Source organism: Pseudophryne corroboree, chromosome 1, assembly GCF_028390025.1.
Source record: "Pseudophryne corroboree isolate aPseCor3 chromosome 1, aPseCor3.hap2, whole genome shotgun sequence".
In the NCBI taxonomy this organism is placed as follows: Eukaryota; Metazoa; Chordata; class Amphibia; order Anura; family Myobatrachidae; genus Pseudophryne; species Pseudophryne corroboree.
In genome coordinates this window covers 873,773,510-873,788,717 of record NC_086444.1, presented here as the reverse complement: position 1 = coordinate 873,788,717, position 15,208 = coordinate 873,773,510, and the positions used below count along the sequence as shown (strand labels likewise).

General features: G+C 44.0%; 1 protein-coding gene across 1 annotated transcript in view; it reads left to right on the top strand.

Moving 5' to 3' along the window:
- Positions 1-15,208, top strand: part of LOC134914642 (fibrillin-2-like) — a 253,243-nt gene that overhangs the window by 150,903 nt on the left and 87,132 nt on the right. The gene's annotated exons all lie outside the window — the stretch shown is intronic.

The window sequence follows — 15,208 nt, the reverse complement described above, 5'->3', positions numbered from 1 at the left end:
CAACACTTATTAGTGATGGTACTAGGGAAAGAACTATTATCTAGGATTGCAATATTTTATTGCAGGACTGTAAAAAGTGAGAAGTACTTGAAGCTAAAGAAATCCATACAACCTATAGCCCAATTATACCATTTTAAATATAGGCTCTATTTAACAAAAAAAAAAAACATGCACAGTACAGCGCCTCTTCTTGTTGATGCTTGCGTTACTATTTGGTTAATTTCTGCTGCTGTTTGCCTTTCCATACAGTGAGTGATAGAGTTATTTTACCAGGCAGCGTTTTTTCTGCCCTCAGCCTGCAGACAAGTGAAGGCTTCAGCGCCAGTGGCAAACGCAGGATTTGCATGGGGGGGTTTCCAGAACTGGGCGGAGCCAATCACGGGGGTGGGGACTGAGGTGACCCAGTATATGCTGGGTCCGTAAAACTAGTGTGTCTGTGTGTGTGTGTATATATATATATATATATATATATATATATACACATATATCTATATATATATATATATACATATATATATATATACATACACACACACATACATATACACATATACATAGCATATTAAACAAGCATACATATATAAATATATATATATGTACACACACATACAGTACACATATATATCATGTGTGTGTGTGTGTGTGTGTGTGTGTGTGTGTGTGTGTGTGTGTGTGTGTGTGTGTTTATATGTATGTATGTATGCATGTATGTATGTATGTATATACATGTGTATATATGTATGCATATAGGCATACATTGAGGGCATACATTGAGACTGGAGGGGGGGAGGTTCAGGGGAAATTTAAGGAAAAATTACTTCACAGAAAGGGTAGTGGATAAGTGGAATAGCCTCCCATCAGAGGTGGTAGAGGCTAAGACTGTAGGGCAATTTAAACATGCTTGGGACAGGCATATGAATATCCTTACAAAGAATTAAGGTTAAAAAAGGGTTGAGATTGCCTAAAGGATAAAATAAAAAAGGGGCAGACTAGATGGGCCAAGTGGTTCTTATCTGCCGTCAAATTCTATGTTTCTATGTTTCTATGTTTATGTACTATAATTAAAATAAAGTAAACTTTTATTGCACTTGCAAGTGCCACCAGGAAGACAGCAGGCTGCAGAGGACGCTAGACAGTCATTAATAATACTCATGCAGCTTAAAAAAAAAAAAATTTTTTTTTTTTAGTGGAGGGGGGTTTCTGGGTACTCGGAAACCCCCCCTGGGTGCGCCACTGAGCGCAGAGAGCAGAAGGGAGGGGGCAGAGAGTAGGAAGAAAGGGGTGGAGAGTGGGAGGGAAGGGGTGGAGAGTGGGAGGGAGGGGGTGGAGAGCGGGTCCAGGAAACGGAGCACTACACTGCATTGGGACATTACCACTTGTCCATGCAGATAGATCCCAGTATTACCTGGTGAGTTTCAATCTACACAATGAGTGGGAAGTCGCAGACAGTGCTTGTTGCTAAACACGAAAATCATACTGCTTGTATGGGTGAGAGAATGGAGCAGAGCGCTGCTCACTTGCTCACATAATTACTTGCAAATGGAGCACCTGTGTATTGGCCAATACACAGATCTAAATATAGATCTAATTTTATTTTGTAGTATACATGGGTAAATCATTTTTCAGAGATTTACAGCTATTCAATTCATATACTTTTTTTTTTAAAGTTTATAAAAAATGTATCCTGTAAATTAACACCCACTGAAGAATTGGGTAATCACCGTCCACATATACAAAGCAAAAGTGTAAAGTCTATTTCTAGAACATTGCTGCTCTACCCTTTAATATTGATGGCTAGTTTCTGAAGGCGCATTTGACTCTCCCGGATTGTTACTATTATGTATATATTATAGAAGGCGAACAGTGTATAAAATACATAAACAAATAAAATGAGCAATGTTCTGCATCCCCATGCCCTCATATCCTCAACCAACATTATAACGGGTCCCCTAGAGCTGCTCCTCCTCTCAGTGACTTCCAGCCCCATGCTAGGGCTGTTCCTAAGCCTCGTAGTCTGTATACTATGGTAATTAATAAGATTGAGAGCCCTGGAGTCCAAACATAATACGAGGGACCTGAGAACCACCTGTTGACCAGCACAGACCAGATGCACAGGGAGCAGAGCCCTGGGGGATGGCATTGTTGCTGCCCCTTGGCACCTGCATTGGGCTTATTGGGTACCTGGAAGTCCATAGGAAGTTCCAGGCAGGCATCCAGCATCTCTCTGGAGCATGCTCAGGATGCCCTGGGTAGTACTCTACTTCCTAGAGGTGGCGGCCCTGCTCACTACGCATAATGTCATGGGTTTCGAGAGTGAGGCTGGCACAGGGTGCACTTCCGCCCTGTGCTGCACTGAATAATGTCATCTTCAGATGCATAACAAACCTATTGTGTCTTCATTAAATTGCAAAGTGCCCTGACCCCATTGTTAGCTACTGTATGTTATGAGCACTTCTCCACAGCACAAAGCGGAACAGCAGAAGTCAAACAATTTCTCTGCTGCTTTTTTTTTTAGTCAAGTATTTTTATCGATTTTGCAAAGTTTTAAACAAGTTCAAAGAAAAAAACAAACACACAACAGAGCCACACTAACAAAAAACAATTAAAGAAAATAGTGAGTATAAGAGCATATGCATGCATTAGCATAATAAAATAGCAGGGTAACAGTACATACATGAAAATATATACCGGAAACAGACAAGGAGAAATGTCACAGAATCAAACATTATCACTGAAAGTATACTGTATATAAAAAGGCGTGAGCGCACGGAGGCCCGGCGTAAAGTAATTGGAGGGACCAGCAAAAGCATAACAGGAGTCTAACCACGACAACGAGACTTTATCAAACTTAGAGGGGCATTTTCTCTTCTGATACATAAATCGCTCATGAGAGGCAGTGACATCCAGAAGTAGAGAGAGGAGGGATCAGATGCCATCCAAGTATGAGCAATACAAACTAGCCAACATTAAAAGTTTATTCACATAAAGACGCAAAGGAACAGAGAGAGAGTCCTCCAGATCGAGACCAAAAATACAAAAATGTGGGGCTAGTAAAGGCAAGGTCAAACCTGTAGTACATACAGAAGCAACCAACGTAGCCCAAAAAGAGGCCACCCTAGGACATGTCCACAGAAGATGCCAGAAGTTAGTAGAGGGAGCAGAACATTTACGACATAAGTCAGAAGAAGACCTACCAAATTCACAAAGTTGAGACGGGGTTCAATAAACCCTATGCAAAATATATAGCTGAATCTGCTGAAACCTGGCATATCCCATGGCACCCCAAGGAGAACCCAGTATAAAATCCCACCCTTCATCAGTGAGAGTACCAAGATCTACAACACAGTGAGACCTACAGTAAGGCCACACAGATTCCCTTTTCCAGAAGACAGGAGAGAGAAGTGGGCCAACAAAATGGAGCAGCGCCCAGGTAGTGTACGCACTAAGTGACAAACTGGAGACTCAGAGACTTAAGAACAGGACTAGTACTCCACCACTGTACACATAGAGCATGACAGAGCTGCAGGTATCTATAAAATAGATGCACTGGAAGACCATATGTAGAGGACAGAAAAGCAAATGCATGGAGAACCCCATCTTGATACAACTGACCAGTAGAGGCCACACCAAAGGACAACCACACATAACTCAAGCCCCTCAAGCCCACATATCTCAGAGAAAGCTAAATTATGCCAGATCGGGGAGCAGTAGTCTGTATCAGTTTCCCCAAAACTTTACTTGCAGCCAACCAAACTCTATGAGCTTGTTGTAATAAAGGAGTAGAGTGGGCAAGTGATGAGTGGGCAAATAAAAACTGTAACGGAGTAAAATGTGAACCCACGTTTTCATGTAGCTCTACAGGAAGATCTCCCTGGTCCAAAGGGGTAACTCATGGTTAGTTGCAGCAGTATAATAAAGGCGCAAGTCAGGCAGAGCTAAACCTTCCTCCCCTATAAACCTACAAAGAGTCTTATGGGCAGTACGAGCCCTCTTATTCCCCCAAACATAATAGGTAATGCACCTAGTAATAACCGCAAACTGGAGAGTTATGCAAAATGTACAAGAATATGGGTAACATCTTGATAAGACTGACATGCCCAGTGACTGAAAGAGGAAGCTTCATCCACAAGTGAGATTTATTCTTTAAATGTTCAATTTGAGGGACTACATTTAAGGGTATAAACTCAGCGGTGGGATCCATCAAGTGGGAAATGGGAATGGCCAAATATTTGAATTATAAACACCACCTAATGGGGAAGTCAAAGGGAGATGGTTCAGGGGATGGTGGATAGGAGAGGGAAATCCACAGATTTATCTCAATTAACATGAATCTCAGAGTATAATCCATACTCCTCTTCCAAAGTAAGAAGGGCAGGCAATGAAGTACTTATATGGGTCTGGGACAAGATCACATCATTAGGATGTAACCGAGTTTTTTCTCATTACCCACAATGGTAAAGCCAGAAATCTCCGGAGAGGCCCTAATTGCACAAGCTAAAGGCTCTATAGCAAAGGCTTCTCCGCTGTTTCTGCTTTTCATAAATAGTACGAATCTTTTTCTCCTGCGAAAAAGCAAGTGAAAAGGTATTGGTTCCTTTCATAAACAGAGCCCTAAGGGTTTTTACATAGTATATAATAGAACTTTACGTGAAGATACAGTAGCTGCATTCTCCTTGTGTGTATTCCAGTTACTGCATTGAGTATGAAAGATGCATTTGCAGTAGAGATCAAAGATTTCTATAACAAGTCTACCATGTGGTCCATGCCACTAACTGACCTGCAGGTAAAATTCTATCAAATAAGATTAGGGTTACCTTGTGAATGCACCAAATAATGGGGGTCATTCCGACCCGTTCGCACGCATTGGTTCTTCGCTGCGGTCCGAATGGGTTGGAAATACGCATGCGCGGCAGCCCTGGTCTTGTTTTACTTTAAACTTTTTTAGCATAGCAGGGCTGCACAAGCGATTGCAGCCCTGCTATGCTAAAATACACTCCCCCATAGGCGGCTTCAGGTTGATTGCACGAGCAGCAAAAAGTTTCTACGTGCGATCAACTCGGAATAATCCTCAATGACTATAATACTTCATCTGTAAAGCACACCATATAATACCATGCTGTACATTGAGGTGATAATGACATAAGTGTGCTCACATGAGTTTGCAAGCTAAGAACTGGTAACTATTAATTTGCTACATACATTAAGCTGATATGCAAAAGAAACTTTGATGTTTTAACTGATCAACAAGATCTGACATTGGGCTCCAATATATGGATATGCACATGCAATATTAAAGCATCACTTACAGTATGAGCCTTAATCATCATAGCAGTTAAATACTTCTTAGATATGGGAAAATAGAGTCAGATCAGGGCCTTCCTATTGACATTAATAGGATTTATTCCCCCAAAAAACATATTTAGTATTCTATGATAAATTAGAGGAACAATGATATGCAGTACATGCCCCTACCTGTACCAATGTTATTATCTAGGGTAGTGGGAACGGAACATATATCCAATTAATGTAATGAAAGATATGCTAGTCATATTACAATTTTTGTCATATTACAATTTTGATGAGATATGTCCTATATAATAAAAGGCTAATGCTGCTCTTCACCTCTATTTGGGGAATTCAAGTGTTTTGCGCACCAGCAGACACTATATGGCACCCGGCAGAACAATTCAAGTGTTGCTACGTTTGGGCGCACACAGCCGCTGGCACTGACATTGCTGCTATGTTGTTTCGTCATTTTAACGGACTGGTAACTAGATTATATTTAGCACAAACATGATTGTGAAAGGAATCTACTATAAGAATTCATGAATATACTGAATTGTAATGAACTCAATCTTAAGTTTGACTTTTTAGATCGGTCAATAAGCACAAACTCTTCTCTACCTAATATATACAGAACCTCAATTTTCATTGAATCTGCCCCTAAGAATCAAACAAAATGGATGGAAGGATGGATGGATGGATGGATGGATGGATGGATGGATGGATAGAAGGATGGATGGATGAATGCAATATTTAGTAGTTAGACTGACAAAGAAATTAGTGGGTTTGATCACTATACGAATATGCTGGTGAATCTAGCTCATCAGTTAATAGAGATACACACTGATACTCTAGGTATAAGTCTACATACATGATTGCTAGTTTAGTGTACTATGGGCCTAATTCAGATTTGATCGCAGCAGCAAATTTGTTAGCTAATATTCAAAACCATGGTCTTCATTCCGAGTTGTTCGCTCGTTGCTGATTTTCGCTATGCTGCGATTTGCTGGTAAATGCGCATGGTACGCAGCGCGCATGCGCTAAGTTATTTAACTAAAAACTTAGCAGTTTTGCTGGTGTTCGTACGACGCTTTTCAGTCGCACTGCTGATCGGTGAGTGATTGACAGAAAAGGGGCGTTTCAGGGTGGTAACTGAGCGTTTTCCGGGAGTGTGTTAAAAAACGCAGGCGTTTCAGGGAAAAACGCGGGAGTGTCTGGAGAAACGGGGGAGTGGCTGGCCGAACGCAGGGCGTGTTTGTGACGTCAAACCAGGAACTAAACGGACTGAGCTGATCGTAATCTGTGAGTAGGTCTGGAGCTACTCAGAAACTGCAAAGAATTATTTAGTAGCAGTTCTGCTATTTCGCTATTCTGCTAAACTAAGATACACTCCCAGAGGGCGGCGGCCTAGCGTGTGCAATGCTGCTAAAAGCAGCTAGCGAGTGAACAACTCGGAATGAGGGCCCATGTGCACTGCAGGTGGGGCAGATATAACGTGCAGAGAGAGTTAGATTTGGTGGGTTATATTGTTTCTGTGCAGGGTAAATACTGGCTGCTTCATTTCTACACTGCAATTTAGATTTCAGTTTGAACACACCCCACCCAAATCTAATTCTCTCTGCACATGTTATATCAGCCCCCCCCCCCCCCCCCCTTTTCCGGCAGTGCACATGGTTTTGACCATTAGAGAACAAATTTGCTGCTGCGATCAGATCTGAATTAGGCACTATATGTTTATAGAATAAGGAATGCATATTCAGCTTCCCAATAATGGGAAGTACAACAGAAGATACAGGAGAGCCCCTATGTGTCTACTGAGACATGAGAACGACTAAATAAACCATAAGAGAAGCAGGCCAAGATCCTATTACAGATTTCTACGTTTGTTAAACAAATGAGGCTGGGATGGTAGAAAATGTTCATGTAGATAAATGTGTCTGCTGGTTTTATCATCTAAATCTTGTTAGCTACATTGTTGTTGCCGGGATCACACAGGAAATACAATCATATTAAAATGAATCTCTACTTTAGCTCTGTCCTGATAGACAGATGTCAAGGCATACAGGGCCTGATTCACATGTGGTTGTTCTTGCTTCTGCTGATGCTACAGTATCATTTGTTGCATGCAATGCGATTATATGCTAATATAGGCAGAAGCTAACCTGAGCATAGGGGACGCCCACTGCTGTCGCATTATTTTCGTCCAGTGGTATATAATCACATATACATCGATAGCACATTGCACGTTGGGTCAAGTCGCAGGATTTGACTACCTCTGTAGTCGTGCAGGCTGAGCTGCTCCCTGGGGGCTCTCCAGTAGCAAGTAAGATTGCAACTGCTAATTTATACACACCCAGAAAATCCTGTAACTTTGTGACTAATTCCTCGGTGCGACCTCAATTGCAATTCACTCGCTGCATGAGGTTGGCCATATACAGCGTATGCCCCAACCCCGTAATGCAATAGATTCCAGGTCTTGGATGTGGTGGGATGGAGTTGCCCAATAAAAGCCTATGGACTTCTTTTGTATTTTCCCCCTGAGAGGGATCCAATCAGACTATGGCACAGGACTATGGTGTATTTTCTGCCTTGCTGTTATTAATATGGTACATTATCATGCATGCTATAGCAGTATCTACTATATATGTATGTTATTGCAATTGCTGCTTTTTATATACATGTATGTTATTGCTGCTTTTTATAAACTATATTAAATTGTCTAATGAGTATATTTGCATTGCTCTCTCTCAATTTCATGGATATATAGTTGTAATAATTACAGGTTATTTACTGGGAGCTGCAAACGAATTGATTGTTTATAAACAAACGATCAGTGTATCATTTATAATATAGGATTGGCGCCTGATATATTGATACAATATCTCATATAAAATTGTATTGTATTTACTATATGTATATCTTTATCAAGGAACCTAGACCATGCATTATCTAATGGTTAGCCAAGCCTCTGTGGTGACTGGCCACACCCCCTCTGGAGACTGGTCACACCCCTAAGCATGGGCCCCTACTTATACATCCACCCTGGTTAGCCCTTCATGCCCCAGTCTGACACTGCCTGGAGGTTAAATATTTGTTGCAGACTCTCATACCAGGACTAATACGTATCTTGCTGTACAAAATAGCAATCAGAGTACTCGCATTATGCTGATTGATCTGCCCCTGTGTAATGTAGATAGCCCTCATGTATTTATTTTACACTCTAGATAAAACATATTTGTTCTTATGTCATACAGAGGTCTAGTAACTCTTGTGTCTTATTTGAATCAGTAGCTCTCTACAATGACTTCATAGTGTCCATTCAAGCTGTCAAGAGTGGTTTTGTATCTATGGAGAAATAATTTTCATATAGAAAGAGGGTCCCACCAAAAATGGAAACAGAAATAAATGACAGTGTTTGTGTCGTACCACAAGAGTTTTCTGTCCTATAATCCATTTTAAATTGTAATTATCTATAAACAAACTCTCTCCCACAAGCAGGAAGGAAAAAAAGGAGTAAAACCAGAGTTATATAATGGAAGAGTTTTACAGAAGTAGGGCCTCATTAGACTTAAGAGTAAATCAGAAGGGTCAGATTTACATCTTGTAAAAATCATATTGCTTAGCAAGGGAGAGAGAATTGACAATGGGGGTCATTCCGAGTTGTTCGCTCGCTAGCTGCTTTTAGCAGCATTACACACGCTAGGCCGCCGCCCTCTCGGAGTGTATCTTAGCTTAGCAGAATAGCGAACGAAAGATTAGCAGAACTGCTACTAAATAATTCTTTGCAGTTTCTGAGTAGCTCCAGACCTACTCACAGATTGCGATCAGCTCAGTCCGTTCAGTTCCTGGTTTGACGTCACAAACACGCCAGTCACTCCCCCATTTCTCCAGACACTCCCGCGTTTTTCCCTGACACGCCTGCGTTTTTTAGCACACTCCCGGAAAACGCTCAGTTACCACCCAGAAACGCCCCTTTTCTGTCAATCATTCACCGATCAGCAGAGCGACTGAAAAGCGCCGCAGGATCCACAGCAAATCTGCTTAGTTAAATAACTAAGCACATGCGCCCTGCGTGCCTTGCGCATGCGCAATTAGCAACAAATCGCAGCATAGCGAAAATCGGCAACGAGCGAACAACTCGGAATGACCCCCAATGTGTATACAGAGTTGGAAGCGGGATGAATTTTTGGGTGTTAACTCTAGTCTAATTTACAGTGTTAAGCTAAAGTTGACCGATATTTCTAAGCCAACTCATTAAATATTCAGTCATTTCTATCTAGTCAAAAATAAAAATGCATTGCCCTTCTTCTGCATTGCCCTCTATGGTTTATATAGTTGCATATTTGTACCCTATTGTTGAATTTGGTCCTCAAATTTAAGAAGCCAATTTATTAGATGATTCAACCAGTACTGGCCTGGAGCGGTAAAGCCAGGCTTGAAAGATGTAGCCAGTTCAGGCGTGTGCACTGGAATTGACTACCCAGACTTGGGCTTTCAGTTGCATTAAATAAAAAATTATACTTTAATTATTCTGAGATGCTGCTTATAAAACAAAGGTTGCGACATTACTTACCACCACAATCCATGTGAAATAGGCTTTACAGTAACATGTTTTGTATCACCGCCTGAACCCAGAAAAGCTTATTGCCGGTGTGGGTTACCTGCAACGATAGCAGAACAGTTGCCAGCTGTAACCGTTTGAGCTACAGGGTATTCCCTGCTTGAACGTCATTAGATTAATATGAAGATCAAAGTTTTAAAAAAATAATAAAACTTAGGTGTTTTTGAAGTTAAACTTTTGTTTATAAAAGGCTGAGTTTCTTCCACCATTATGTCACCCACCTCATGACCTCACCTAAAATCCACAGACTAAGGATTACATAGCTGCCAATGATTTAAAATGTCTCACTATGTAAGCTTTTCTTCTGAGCACCTAAGCACTTTTTATGCAGCACTGATTTGAGCTGTACAATACAGTTGGCTATCATGAAACCTTATTTGGCATCCGTGGTGGTGTGGCTAGGGTCTGGAACATACCAACTAGGTGCAGTTACTATCAGAAGACGGGACCAAGCTGTATGAACAACCTATAGTTTTAAAGTCATATTTTTAATGTACTTCATTGAAATACGTAGATGGACCTGGGAGTATTTCTAAACAGTAGACCTAGAAACAGAAAGCAATGTCAACCAGCAGCCATTAGATCCCCAAAGATCTGACCCCTATTGCTTTTCAGTGGTTGAGCTAGATTGCATGTCTTGAAGAATCCCAAATGCACTAGTCGATTGTATGTGGTAATGGGAATCTAGACACAATTGCAGATTCCTGTCCTATAGTTTCCCTATGCTGTGTACGCATAGTGAGACTCATTTGCTGCATGAAGGGGGTGGGGCGGCTATGAGGGAATCGCACTGCTCCTACATCTGGGATATTTTACTACCCAATTATACAGCCATGGGAATTGTTACCCTGGTGAACTGATAGCAGGAAAGCGCAACAATCCCCCCTAAGTTTTCTCCAGGGCTTTTCCTGCTTAGACTAACTCCTTTCCGTGAAGGTCTTATGAGACAAGAGGAACTGCATTACTAGACGTACGACAAATGAAATGTCTAACAGCCACTTAAAATTCCTTTCTCTTGATTTAAGCAAAATAAAATACATACACGAGACATACCATTTACTTGCATTTATTTCTTTTCCTATTCATTAAATGACTGATGTTTTTGTTGGATTGAGTCCATGTGTTCTAGAAAGTGTTGGTATTAAAGGAGCAGCAACATAGGATCTGACAGTAGATGTTTCTTCATATGCTGCTTCAAAGCCTAAGACCTTATTTGGTACTAGCTTTATATTATGTTTAAGATTTATTTTCATCAATAGCAAGTTCTTTAATTTCCTTATACTATTTAATTCTCCACCCATGATAGTATATGAAATCTCTTCCTTGATCACGATTGGAAGTTTAATTAAAAAAAAAAAACCCCACAGTAATTGTAGGGTCATAGCTAGGGATGTCTCCAGTGTCGGACTGGGGCATGAAGGGCCCACCGGGGGAATGCAGTGATAGGGGCCCATACTAAAGGGTGTGGCCAGCCTACAAAGGGGGTGTGGCCAGCCTCCACAGAGGCTTGAAATACACAATAGTCTAGTGCAGTGTAATGCAACATATCTACCATGTATAATACAAGTGCACAGTCAGGAACCTGATCCCTAGAGGAAGGAGTGGGCACTCAGGCAGTGGGGCCTACCGGTGGTTTCTCTGGTACCCCTGTAGGCCAGTCCAACCTGGATGTCTCCACTAGCACAACTGCATGTATTATTATACTGTAGGATATGCTCCCCTGGGCCCTGCATAGTATTTTTTACATGATTTGTAGCTGGATGGATTTACAACTGTAATATTGTTTTCAACATACTTGTACATTCTGTATTAATTTACCGACAGCCTCTGATATTCTAAACTGTAGCTTAATCAGACTCATTTGCTAAATTCACCTTTGTGCTACTGTATCTTTATTTTGTCTCTATTAAGTGGGATTGTGTCTTCTAAAATAACAGTTAGACAGTATGGATTATGGAACATAACTTACAGAATAATATAGATGCGATCTCAGCCGGTCTACAGGTACCGGGGCCCGCAGTGAATTGGCAGTGCTCCATCTATGCTGTGTGACAATAGCAATTGGGTCAGGGTCAGACTCACGAGAGTCAACCGTCTGCAGCATGCAGAATCAGTGTTCACCGGTTGGTCTCATCTCACAGTCCAGTAGCAGCAGCGGGTACAGCGCAGGCTGAGCGGTACCAGGCAGGAGCTATTCCCTATTGCAGGTGTTAGCAAGGCTCCTAGCTAGGACAGACCCAAATGATTGCATCAGCAGCAGTGCTCCGTTTAAAGAGCAGTGGTCACACTTGTATCCGGCTGTGAACCACACAGTTGCTGCTGTACATGCAGGCAGGCGTTTGGCCCCTGATTTGTTGTGTTTCTTACGTCTGAATTTTACTTAAAAACAAAGGTATAAATAGTTTTAAAAGCTATGTTCTATACAGCTGCAATGCATATCTTTGGGCTCTAATGTGAATACACTTGATTGACAGTCACTTAATTAAGTCCCTTAATCAGGGCCGGCTCTAGGCACGTTCGACTAGAGCGGCCGCGCGGGGCGCCACCCTTAATGGGCGCCGCGCGCTGGCGCCGCCATAGTCTTACCTGGAGCCGGCCCTGTACACTGCAGGCAGCTCTCCCCGCCGTCCCCGGCCTTTCAAAACTGTGCGCTGCGCTGCGCTGCGCGGCGCCGGCGTCTGACGTCAGACGCCGCGCAGCGCGCACCAAGCGGCCGGGAACAGTCGGTGGCCCTCAGGCTCAACAGCAGCACGTCCACTCCCAGCGTCGCCGCAGGTATGTTGGGATCGTCGGGGCCGGGCACTGGCACTGTGTGTGGGGGCACTGGCACTGTGTGGGGGCACTGGCACTGTGGGGGCACTGGCACTGTGTGGGGGCATTGGCACTGTGTGGGGGCATATCTGCACTGTGGGGGCACTGGCACTGTGTGGGGGCATATCTGCACTGTGGGAGCACTGGCACAGTGTGGGGGCATATCTGTCGCTGTGGGGTCATATCTGCACTGTGGGGGCATTTATGAATCTTGCACTGTGGGGGCATTGGCACTATGTGGGGGCATTGGCACTGTGTGGGGGCATATCTGCACTGTGGGGGCACTGGCACTGTGTGGGGGCATATCTGCACTGTGGGGGCACTGGCACAGTGTGGGGGCATATCTGTCGCTGTGGGGTCATATCTGCACTGTGGGGGCATTTATGAATCTTGCACTGTGGGGGCATTTATGTATCTGGCACTGTGGGGGCATTTATCTGGCACTGTGGGGGGCATTCATTTATCTGGCACTGCGGGGGGGGGGCATTTATCTGTGCACTGTGAGGGGGCATTAATGTATCTGGCACTGTGGGGGCATTTCTGGCACTGTGGGGGCATATCTGCGCTGTGGGGGCATTTATGTATCTGCACTGTGGGGGCATGTATGTATCTGGCACTGTGGGGGCATGTATGTATCTGGCACTGTGGGGGCATGTATGTATCTGGCACTATGGGGGTATTTATGTATCTGGCACTGTGGGGGTATATCTGCACTGTGGGGGCACTTATTTATCTGGCACTGTGGGGGGCATTTATTTATCTGGCACTGTGGGGGCATATCTGGCACTGGGGCATATCTGGCACTGTGGGGGCATATCTGGCACTGGGGGCATATCTGGCACTGTGGGGGCATATCTGGCACTGGGGGCATTAATGTATCTGACACTGTGGGGGGCAATAATGCATCTGGCACTGGGGGCATTTATGCATCTGGCAATGTGTGGGCATTTATGTATCTGGCACTGGGGGCATTTATGTATCTGGCCCTGTGGGGGCAATTTTATATATGGCACTGTGGGGACATATCTGGCACTGTGTGGGCATTTTTATATCTGGCACTCTGTGGCCATTTATGTAGCTGGCACTGCAGGGGGGGGCATGTCGCGTGTAGCTGGCACTGCTGGGGAGCATGTCGCGTGTAGCTGGCACTGCTGGGGGGCATGTCGCGTGTAGCTGGCACTGCTGGGGGGCATGTCGCGTGTAGCTGGCACTGCTGGGGGGCATGTCGCGTGTAGCTGGCACTGCTGGGGGGCATGTCGCGTGTAGCTGGCACTGCTGGGGGGCATGTCGCGTGTAGCTGGCACTGCTGGGGGGCTTGTCGCGTGTAGCTGGCACTGCTGGGGGGCTTGTCGCGTGTAGCTGGCACTGCTGGGGGGCATGTCGCGTGTAGCTGGCACTGCTGGGGGGCATGTCGCGTGTAGCTGGCACTGCTGGGGGGCATGTCGCGTGTAGCTGGCACTGCTGGGGGGCTTGTCGCGTGTAGCTGGCACTGCTGGGGGGCGTGTCATGTAGTGTTCCCGCTAGGCGTCTGTGGCTAGGCAATGTGTCTCAGTGCTGTGCCTGGCGCAAAGTGTATAGGAGGTTCTACCTGGTGCAGTGTGTATTAGCTGCACTACTGTGTGGTGTAATGCAAATTGCCACTATTATGTGGCCACGTACCTTCCCCACGAAGTAACTCCCCTTAATTTTTGCTGCGCGCCTTCGGCGCGCACTGTCCATTCTTTGACATATAGGTATGGGAACAACAAGCAGTATGTACATCATTTTGCCCTCCTAACTTAAAAATGTGCCCTCCCTGTGATCAGCACCATGCCCTAAAAAGTGAACACTATCATGTGTAGCTGGCACTGCTGCGGGGCATGTCATGTGTAGCTGGCACTGCTGCGGGGCATGTCATGTGTAGCTGGCACTGCTGCGGGGCATGTCGTGTATCTGGCACTATACTGGAGACATTGTGTGTAAGGAACACTACTGTGGCTATGTGTAAGGCTGCTAATTGTGTGAAAATATGTTTATAGTTTGATGATATGAAGTTATGAGGCCACGCCCACTTTTCCAGAGGCCACACCCACTTTTCCGGGAGCGCGCGCCTTCGGCGCGCGCATGGGGGGGGGGGGGGGCGCTTTTACATTTTCTCGCTCAGGGTGCTAGTAGGCCTGGAGCCGGCCCTGCCCTTAATATATACAATTAATGTATATACTGTAGGTTTTCTACTAATGTTTTTGAGAGCATATTTCAGCAACTCCAAGCCAAATGCCTCAAAGCTCTGGAGCACTTTTTCAATTTATCTTTGGCTGCTAACACACACACAGTCCTGGTGGCCACATGGTATTATTCTACTGCATGGTGGGCATTTTATGAAAATAAAGGGACCTGACCCAAAAACACATGAATAAACGTCCATGGTAGTTAGCAAAATGCAAGAGCATTCACTATATGTTACAAAACAGTACAAGAAAAAAAGACATCTCCACAATTATATTCCCTTAAATG